This window comes from Lonchura striata, chromosome W (genome assembly GCF_050655825.1).
Source record: "Lonchura striata isolate lonStrDom1 chromosome W, ASM5065582v1, whole genome shotgun sequence".
Taxonomy (NCBI): Eukaryota; Metazoa; Chordata; class Aves; order Passeriformes; family Estrildidae; genus Lonchura; species Lonchura striata.
Genome location: NC_140743.1, coordinates 16567354 through 16577826, shown reverse-complemented (window position 1 = coordinate 16577826; position 10473 = coordinate 16567354). Strand labels below are relative to the sequence as shown.

At 39.4% G+C, this 10473-nt stretch overlaps 1 pseudogene; it reads right to left on the bottom strand.

Moving 5' to 3' along the window:
* LOC146763114 (5'-AMP-activated protein kinase catalytic subunit alpha-1-like) overlaps nt 1-10473 on the bottom strand; it is a 106404-nt pseudogene that overhangs the window by 75951 nt on the left and 19980 nt on the right.

The window sequence follows — 10473 nt, the reverse complement described above, 5'->3', positions numbered from 1 at the left end:
GCTTTAATTTCATTTTTCAGTTGCCTCTGTAGAGCTTTTTAAAGTGAAATTAGAGCAGTTTCTTAGAAGTAGTGTGTTTTACTAGAGCAATGTAGTTCTTAAATATGATGAACTTTCCCTGCACTGTAGTTAAAAGAGAGCTAAGCATCTGCATTTTACAGATAAAGAAACAGACACAACAGGAGAGTCAGTTTTGAAGTGGTAAGCTGGAGAACTAAGTCTACTTAGCATTATCAGAGAAAATATTAAGCTGTGTCTTTAAGAACCAGAAGTGCAGCCAGGAACAGAATGGGGGGGGTGGCGGTGGGGGGGGGGGGGGGGAAGGGGTGTATTTTGAGGAAGCTTTTAAAGTCTGTTGGAATGAGCAGCTTGCCCCCTTTTGCCTCATGTTTTTTGCTTTGCTGGCTGTTTGGGCTTTGCTTAAGTGGAGTTTTTTTGGGTTCTCTTTTCATTTGATTTTCCTTGTCTCAGAGACACTGCAGTTAGTGGTTTTGAACTGCCTTAGGGTGAAATCCGCAGCTGCCTGTCCGCAGCCAGGGTATTGCACCACGTCCCCGGTCGGTCCAAGGTCCAAGTCGACAGTGACTCGTCAGCAGCACCCGGCCAAGAAGAAAAAACTATGGAAGTGGCAACTTTAGCAAAAGCTGTGATGAAAGAAAGAAAGGTGCTTCGAAGGTGGTTGTTTTGGATTTGCAACTGTAGCCACTCATAAAGACTACATTTAGCAATTAGAAACTGTTTCGACCTGAACTTTGCAAACTACCAGCAGCGAGAAAAGCGAGCGAGGTCCTGGGGTTGGGCCAGGATCTAAATTAACAGGATCTAAATAACACCAGAAATGTGATCAGATATCAAATAGCAATGCTTACCAAAATCAGCTATTTTGGCATTCATGTGTGCATCAAGCAGCACATTTTCAGGCTTCAGATCTCTATGTACTACCATATGCCTGTGACAGTAATCCACACGAGAAAGGATTTGCTGGAACAGACGTCTACTTTCCTTTTCATCAAGCTAAGACAAACAAAAGTTTTAAACAATTTTGAGACAGTGGAAGGATAACTTGATTTTCCTCTATATGAATTGAAGGAAACTTTCCAGTGACCAAAAGCTATAATTTATAGTTTTGATATTTTATACAGTAGATGTTATATACTCAGTAATTAGAAATATTAGCACCCAAACATTAACTTTGTCTAATTAGAATATAAATGAACTTAGATATTTAAGCATGGTATAAGATTAAAATTGACAAAAGTTGACACTCAGTATATAAGTGATAAATTTTGGATGCTGCATATGCTCCTATTAACAGTTAGCCCTAAACAGCAGACTTAACTGGATATTTCCTATAAACACACCCTTATCCATGTCAAAGTTTGCTCAGTCTAACACCTAACTAAAAGTATCCTGGTTATCTAGATGGTTTGTCAAAAGTGGCTTTAGGACTTTCACAAAAACCAGTCTAATAGTAGAAGAGGGTAATAAGGGCACAACAGTAGTTTGTCAATAATAGTTTATACTGAAGAAAGTTTACAGCTACTCCAACTGGGTAACTTATCTATCCAGTTTGTACACAGTAATTGTAAATTAATATATCAGTATCATTTATTCTTCAGTAGAGTGGAAAAATGCTACAAAGTCACATATAAAGATCTGAAACATGTTAATATATAACCATTTTTATTTTCAAAACAAGATATAGTCATATGGTATATTTTAATTGCTAACTGCAAAATTAATACTGAATACATAAGAAACAAACCTTCATTTAACAGGAAGGTTGCAAAAGCAATAACAGAATGCAAGTAATTGATTTGTAGAGTTGGACTACTTCTTACCCTTCCATTTTTACAAATATAATCAAACAGTTCTTCTCCTGAAACATATTCCATCACCATGAAAATGTCAGTTGGTGTACTGATGACATGGTACCTGATAAGAATAAGTATCTGTTAGTCTATGCACTCAGTAAAAGCATCTAGTTACATTTAGTTAAAACCAAAGTTGTGCAAAGAGTCAGATAAAAGTATACTTGAAATAAATTAACAGCCAATTTACAGCTATTGGAATGATAATTTTCAGAAGCTATTTCTTCTCCTTTCACTATGTGATACCATCATTGCCAATATTACCAGTGAATTTGTATTTCCCACGAGGAAGATCAGTCTTTGTACTTTCAGAGGAGTACTCCGAGTCCAAATGTTTTCTGTGAAGCCATATATAGTGCTGTCGCACAGACATTTTTGTGTAATGAGGAAGGGATTCAAAAGGACTTTGCTAGTGTCTCAAAAAGCACACACCCTTCAACTTTAACAAGCAAAAAAACCTTGCCTTGTCATAAATAAAGTATACTTCAAGACTTGAAAAAATATTCATGATGACTGAGAGCAATTATCTTTTACTGAGAGACCTAAATTTCTCATTAGTACTTAAGAGTATTAACACCTTGTTTATTTTACTTTTATCACTATACTTTAAAGTTAGCTTTGAGGTTTTGAAAAATCTAGTTTATGGTCAAATTATCCACTTAAGAGATTGATATGTTTTCTACATATCCTTACCTAAAGGTTGTTTAATTTTTTTTCTCCTTACAGCAGTCAGAAGTGACCAATTTTTAACATAGCAAGAAAATGCACACCAATAAACCTTCAGTCAAAAAATTCAGATAATATATTAAGAAGACAGGAGATAGCAATTGGATGAAAATGAATGCTTCAAGGTACTACACTTAAGCATACAAATATCCCAATTGTAAAAAAAATAATTGAATTCACCCATACACTGCAGAACTGAAATGTTCTTCCAAATGCTGATTCTAAGACAAGGGGGGAAAACAGACAGGCTCCTGCTAACAGAGAAGTTTTTCTTGACAGCAATGAGTTCAGACTATCCAGGTGAATGTATGTGTGCACATATATATGTGTGCATGTATCTATTTTAACAGCTCAGCATTGTAGTGTAACATTCCAATAATCTGAATACTATTCTGAAGGAGTTATCTTCAAAGTTAATTTACCTAACATCTTATAGTCCAAGATGTTTTACCTTTACTAATTTTCTCTCAAATACCTTGGTTGAAAGTGTCATGTACTTGAACATTCTGAATTTATCACTAAGACACTCTACAGAAAAAACATTGTAATCCCTTTATTAAAAAAGCTACAGTACAACCTAATTTCTAACACCTCTACTGTTAATGACCTTTTCCATAGTTGTGAAATCACTGAGCTCTATGCTTCAGGCAAACATGAGCAAGCTTATATTTTAGATCTTCATGGTCATTTCCATCCTCTAGATAGTGAGATAGTGAACAGTGATGGAAGAAAAACCTCTTAGCATCACTGAAAAGAATGAGTCATTCTGCACCTCACATTTTCAGCCTCTTGGAAGATTCAGTCATGCTTCTCTATAGTCACTTCACTTTTGCAATTATGAAAAAGGATGTTGTGAAGTAGTTACATACCTATAAGTAAGGTTATCAAACCACACAGCATAGATGGCCAGAATGCACAAACAGGCAATTTACATGGGAAGACAAGATGCATTCTATTGCTAGAGGTCAAAAACCAAAAAAGGAGATGCTCCAAATGTTTTTATTTAAAGCATGGTATAAAAAGAAAATCTTTGTGAGGCAGCTTTGCAACTGCATATATTGGTAAAGCATTGTATGAAAATTTTTTTCTCATTTGTAATATTCAGCTGAAATAATCTCATTACCTTTATGCCAAGAATCTTGAGCTGCTACCTAGTGTTGCAGATAGGTAAAACCTTACAAAATGAAGGCCTTGTAAAATCATGGCTCACTCCTGTTACTTTGGCTAAGTAGAAAAGGACTATGGGAGTGACTCAGCTGAATTAGAGGTAGAAAAACAAGTTATTTAACCATTGTGTGTTCACATTGTGGTGTATGGTGGTTGGTTGGATTATGTTTGTTGTATTTTAAACGTAACTGATAAAAGCTCAACTGCTTAAAAAGGCCTAGTTTTTGCAAGAAAGCAGCTCTCTTTTGCACCTGCCTGGGGAGTCTGCATTGCTCTGCTTCGTAACAACCTAGCAGTTCCCTAATACAGCTAATAGCACAAGCAGCATGATCCAAAGTCACCAGCAAGTCTATCTACACAACACTATCAGTTATAGCTCAAATGCTATTTGCATTCAGGCTAATAACCCTTCTGTTTTGGAAATGCAGGATAACCAACTGAAAAGCTTGGGACCCATCAATTTTTCCATCATCTCCTTTGCCTTGTCCTTCCTCTCAACATGCAGAAGAGAAAATTGTCCCCATAATTCCCCAAGAAAGAAATTGCAACCTGAAACCTGTTATGATGAATTAAAAGTTCAGCAGCAACAGAAGTAGACATTCCTGTTCCAACCCAAATATCTCAATTGGCACACTTACACTTCCTATTTTGTTTTGTACTTTGGATTCATTCATGAATCCCAACTGGCATCACTAGCAGCACTGCAGCCAAACTAATCAGCTCAATAGTTGTCTGAAAACTGACCCACTGAAGAAGTCAGTGTGATCTGACACAATCAAATTTAGCTCCAGTGTAAGTGCTGTTGCCAAATGAGTGTATAGGGATGGCATATATCAGTGAAAGCATGATCTAAAGAAAATACTCTGCCAATAAGAAAACCTTAACTCCAACATCACAATTAACAGTGAAAGTCACCCACATTCTAAATTTGCTCTGCTAGATGTACAGGTTGACTTTATAGAAAAAGTAAAAAAGTCAATAATATTTATAATTTATTTCCTCAGACCAGGTACAAGGTATCTACTCCGGGGCATAACTGTATTCTGAACTCTATTGATGAACTACTGATCAAACAAATGCAAACAGACACACTGTAAATATCACATTTATTTAGTTAAGTAGTAACAGCTATATTGAAGAACTCTGAAATATGAGATCACATTCAATAGACTGCACATCTTTCAGAAAAATCTTGTAGAGCACCATCTACACAGGAAAAAAAAAGGGCACTGACCAACACAACCCTAAAAAATATTTTGAGTAAAGAAAACACAACAAATTTACTATACAAGTACCCTTTACAATCTTGTTCTGAACTCAGTTTCCAAGCAGAAACAAAGTTTAAACATAACCAGAAAAAAAAGAAAACAGAAGCAGCAGCTAAAACAACTGAGATGGACGTTACTGTAGGCAGCCATCATGCCACTACCTTCTCTATACCTGCCCAAAGAATTTGTAAGTAAAGAACTAATGGAAGCCCTCTGCCCTGCAGAATAATCAGTTTTGTGAAAATGCATTACAAAGTACACCAAAAATGGTTACATAGTTGAAAACTGGCTACTTTCCTAAAAGCATATCACGAATAGTATTGCCCTTTAAACATGTTTCAGACCAGTGAGAGTAAGAGACTACTGTTTAAATAGGTATGATTATTATAGCAAATAAAACTTACAGTTAAATTATATGAGGATGTCTGAAGAGTTTGAGGTTCTGGATCTCCCTGCGGATTTTTCCTACAACATCAAGACTGCGAATCTTCTGTCGATTTAGGATCTTCACTGTGATTTTATCACCAGTTAATTACTGTTTGCCAACTGTAAGAAACAAGGCCAAGAAATATCACAGTTAAGATGTAAGCATTCCACATTATCCCCATTATCTTTGGGGAGGTTGAAAACCAGATGGTACATTGTTTCTTCTGCCCTACTCCAATTTCTCCCATAATTCTATAATGAAAAAATAAACTGGATATGTAGGAACCAACCTTAAACCTAATGCTCAGAAGTCTTGCAGCATGACTATGTTTTTGCACTACTGTAAACAAAGCATTTTGCATCCCAAAACACTGCCATCCTTTCTTATTAGGGAGACAATTTTCTTTCCCTGTACAAGTCACTCCAAGCTTTTGGTTCTCTTGGCAACCTGCTCAGACACACTCTTCTACTTTATCTGCAAGGATACTCTTACTAAGGACATCATCACTATCCTTTCCTCAAGAAGCCCGTTTCAGCAATTACTCTGAATTACAGCTAAAAGTATCTAATTGGTTTACTTAATAATTATTTATTTGTCTTTTGTGCAGTCTAACCCTAAATAAGCTCTGTAGGGAGCACTGTCTGCTCCAGGACGATATAGGTGAATGGAGACGAGAGATCTCTGAAGGCTGCTCTTGGGGTATAAGGTTTATTAGGGATGGAGAAAGGTCCTGCTTCAAGCAAGGCTTGAGACGATGGGGGAGGGGAGAGACAAGAGGGTGCTCTAGGAGGGGGGAAGTTCCAAGAGGAGGGGAAGTTCCAAGAGAGCATCCAGCCCCTCGGAGCCCCCTTATCAGGGGGCTTCAAGGTGGGCTGGAACAAGGCTTGGGCCAATGGGGTTACAGGCCCTTGATGTTTTAGGGGAGGGTTACAGATGCGGGGTGAACCATACATTTTAGGGGGTGAGATGGAACAGTCTACTTGACCCCTGGACCCATCCATAGGCAAGGGCATTGTCCGGCTAGCAGAGAGGACTGTTCGCATCCTGGCTGAATTATTTAAGAATAATTATATTTATCTAGCCTCTCCAACAAAGCTCCACATTCTGTGCAGCAAACACCAGGGATTTAATATATAAGTGACAAAAGTTATATGAAATGCACAAAATAAAATCCAGTATTAACTATGAGAAGTAATGCAAACATGCAACTTCTTACATTCCTCAGTTTCTTTCCTACTTCTGAGAGAGTTTCATTTTTCTTTCAACAGGGGAACTTGAAAATATAAAACAATCCTCTTAAATTCCTTAATTTTGCAGGTGCTATTGAAACTAGGTACAATAGAATTGCTAAGAATATTTTTCTTAAACTAAACATTGTATTACAGATAAACCACAAAAGGTATCTGTGGGAGTCTGTTGTTTTACAGTTTGTTCTTCTGTAGTAGGTTTTAAATATTCTTTGTTATAAGCTTGTAATGGTTCATTCCATGTACCCCATTTGGCTTCCCTAATGGTTAAGTCCTGAGTTGTTTATCCCAAGATTCTCCTGCCAAGTGTCTGTCAGTCTCCTTGTACCTCCTTTGTTCCCTTCTGGGATGTTCCCTGTCCTTCATCCCTTCCTTGAAGCAAGATTGGGGTACAAGGTTTACTCCTTCCCCTTGGTGGCTTCTATTGGATAGCCCTTACCCTGTGCTCCTCCTCTAATGCCTTCCCATTGGTAAAAGGTTGTGTCCTCCCGTTATTCGCACCTCTCCTTAAAAGCAGCTTTTTGTCCTCAGTTATGGTCACTTGTCCCTGAATCCTCTGGGAAATAAAACTTCCTTGGAACTCAAACAAGTGATCCCTCTCTATTCCTTCACCTTGGTTTCTCGTACTGGGCTGCTGCTGTGTTACCCACACCACAGTCATCTGCTGCAAGGAGCTGTGAGCCCCTGCAAGCACCGCCACCCAGGGGATCTCAGTAGAGATCTGGAGGTGGCCACTCTCGCAACTGCACACCGGTCTCAGGGAGTTTGCTGGCTGGAGAACATCTTCCCTGTGACCACAGTGCAGTTACATGTATCTGTTCCACTAAAAGGCTTCACTAGCTGCATTAGTTTCTGCATGCAGTGATATAGCACTAATGCTATAATACTTACATCACTTTCATCCACTACCCTAAATCCAACCATCTGAAGACAAGCCAGATTCCAGACACACATCTACATGGTTCATCCTTGTCCACTTGAATGGACATTAGTAACACACCTCTGCTGAACTCAAAATTAATTACAAAAATTACAAAAGTAATCTTCACATTGCTACATAATGTAATAGCAAATACAAGTTTTTCCACATTAATTTAATCAAGACAAAAATATTTCTATTTTTTCTACTGTAAAGTGTCTTTGCAGCTTTATTATTGTGTGTATGCTAGCACATTAGAACTAAACTGTTAATCCCAATGAGAAAACATACTGAATTGATACTGTGCTTTTAAGTTAAGCCTGTATCCACATGCCATAACAACTTATTTATTCTATGATTATGTCTCAGTTTGAAAAGACATGCTAAGGAAGGTAGTAGCCTCTCTTGAAATGGAAAATGTAAATCCCCGCCCTCTGAATTATTATAATTTTGAAATTAAGGGGCTCTCAGGCAAAGATATGGAAGTAGGAATAACAGTTCTTTATTAGGAAAAATAAAAATACAAATGCAGTGACACAAAACAACACTGACAGAGTCAGAATATGATCTGACATATTTTGATATTGGTAATACCAATATTATGGTGCCCAACGCCTGGCACGAGGCTCAACGACCCTGAGACCGCCACTGCCCGGACGGGACAGTGCAGAACCCCTCAGAACACTGCTTCAGCACTGCCTCCAGCACCGCGGAGTGGCCGTGCCAGGCTGCAGGCACAGCCTTGGCCTGGGGCCCTGGCCCGCTGTGGCACAGCCCAGGCCCAGCGTGGGCGCACGCCCCAGCACCCAGAGAAGCCATGTGGGGCACACCCAGCCCCTTGCCCGGCAGCGGCGAGGGGGGGGCCTGCAGAGCGGGTGGTGCAGTGCGCCAAGCCCAAGCACCCGATGTCCTGGACGACAGCAGTGGCGAAAACCCACCAGTTTCCGCAAGGGAGCCACCAGATGACCCAAGTACTGCACACCTCAAAACTGCTTTCGTCACTTCTGTGACCTCCTTCCTCAGTCTTACTCTCTCCCTCCCTCGCTGCCCCTTCTTCCTAACTTTATCCCTAACTCGCCTTCCCCTAAACAAAACCCCAGGAGTATCCAACATAGCCATGACCACGTGTCAGCCAAGATGGCTCCAGACGCATGGCACGGCACCATCTTCTGCTTCTCCTTCCCTAAATCCCTTTATTCCTGCTTTTTCTTCCCCATGTTCTGCCCCTTCACTTTCTCTCATGAACCAACGGCCTTCCAACTCCTAGTTACCACCTTCCACCTTCCAAATGCCACAGGGTGAGATCTGGACCTGGGGAAGAAGCTAAGAAACCAAAACACAAAGCTAAAGTAATTTTGTAATACCAGTTTTATCAGCCTTGTATATTTAGTTGAATTGTAAATTGTACTTCATGATCTCCTTTCCCTGTTATTCCAAGAGCAGGATGATACCCCTTTTTTCCTTATTTTTGGTAGTTCACCAGGAGCAAACCGCTCGAAGGCACAGGGTACCCCAAAAAGATTTTTATTTCACAGAGTCCCTGGCTCCCCATAACCTCCCCAGTTCCCAATCCCTTTCCACTTGCTCTAGTTGAAAAGAGCTCGTCAGCTAGAACTTTTATCCTATAACCCTCTAACCTTTTTATCATTCTTATCCAATACCTGTCTTCTCTCCACTTCCCTCCCATCCCCATGAAGTAGTCTTTACAATTATGCTTTTCTATTTTAAGTGTGTATTGTAGATTGTCCTGTTTTCAGTTTTAGAAAGCAGAGGCCTGTCAGGTCACAAGGGTAGATCCAACGAGAAGCAGTTTTCAATTGTTTCTTTAATAGCGAGTGTTCAAATAGTATTAGACTGCTGGATCAGAATTGCTGTTGGGTTTATGCTGTCCTCAGTAGATTCTAAGGGTGATTGATAACCTAAAATGGTGTCTGGGGAAGTATTTTGCAGTTTTTTGTTGTGAATGCTCCCTGAGTATAGGCAGTAGTTGAAGCCAAATTCCTTTTTTTTCTTTTTGCTTTTCTTTTAACAACCTAAAACTGGGGGTCTTCTGGGTTAAACCGGTTGGAAGGTGAAAGCAGTGGTAAAGCTCAGATCCAAAAGTGAGAATCTGAGGCCACAAACCTGCCTGGAGTCTGGGGGGCTCCAGGTGATTCCTTGTCCCTGAGAGGTGGAGCAGAAGTCGGCACCATAGCCTAAAACTGGAGGCTATGGTAGTCCGAAAAGCCAGTTGGAAAAAGTAAGACACCATTGGGCCAGTCACGCTGAAAAGGCCTATCTCAAAACTCTTATATAAGCTTAGTGCCAAAGGCTGAAGCCCTTTAAGCACTCACCTATGCTTTAAATTCATTTAAAAATCTGCAATATGGACCCACGTAAGCCGTTTATTACAATTAAATACTCATTTTATCTTTGTAACACCCTTTCAGAACTGAACAATACCTACCACCAAAGGCAAACATCAAGTCAAATAGACTGTTTATAGTGTATTCAATTTAAAACATAATCCTCACTGCAATTGTATTTATTTTATGCTGTGAAATTCTGTAATTACTGCTTCTTTTTTAAATTGTTAATTGTCATAATTATCATCATCATTTTTTCTAACAAAAAAGTGTGAATTGTGGTGTTACATTTTAGTTAAATGGTATGCTCTGTCTCACCCCTTGAAAATGTATGGTTTATTCCAAGCCTGTAATCCTCCCCTGAAGTATCATGTATCTGTGATCCCATTGGCCCAAATCTTATTCTGCGCCCACTTGGAATCTCCCTGTTAAGTGTGCTGGTGGGACCAGGCTCTCGCTCTTACCTGACTCTCTTGGCCGGTACTCTCTCTGCCTCCCCTTTC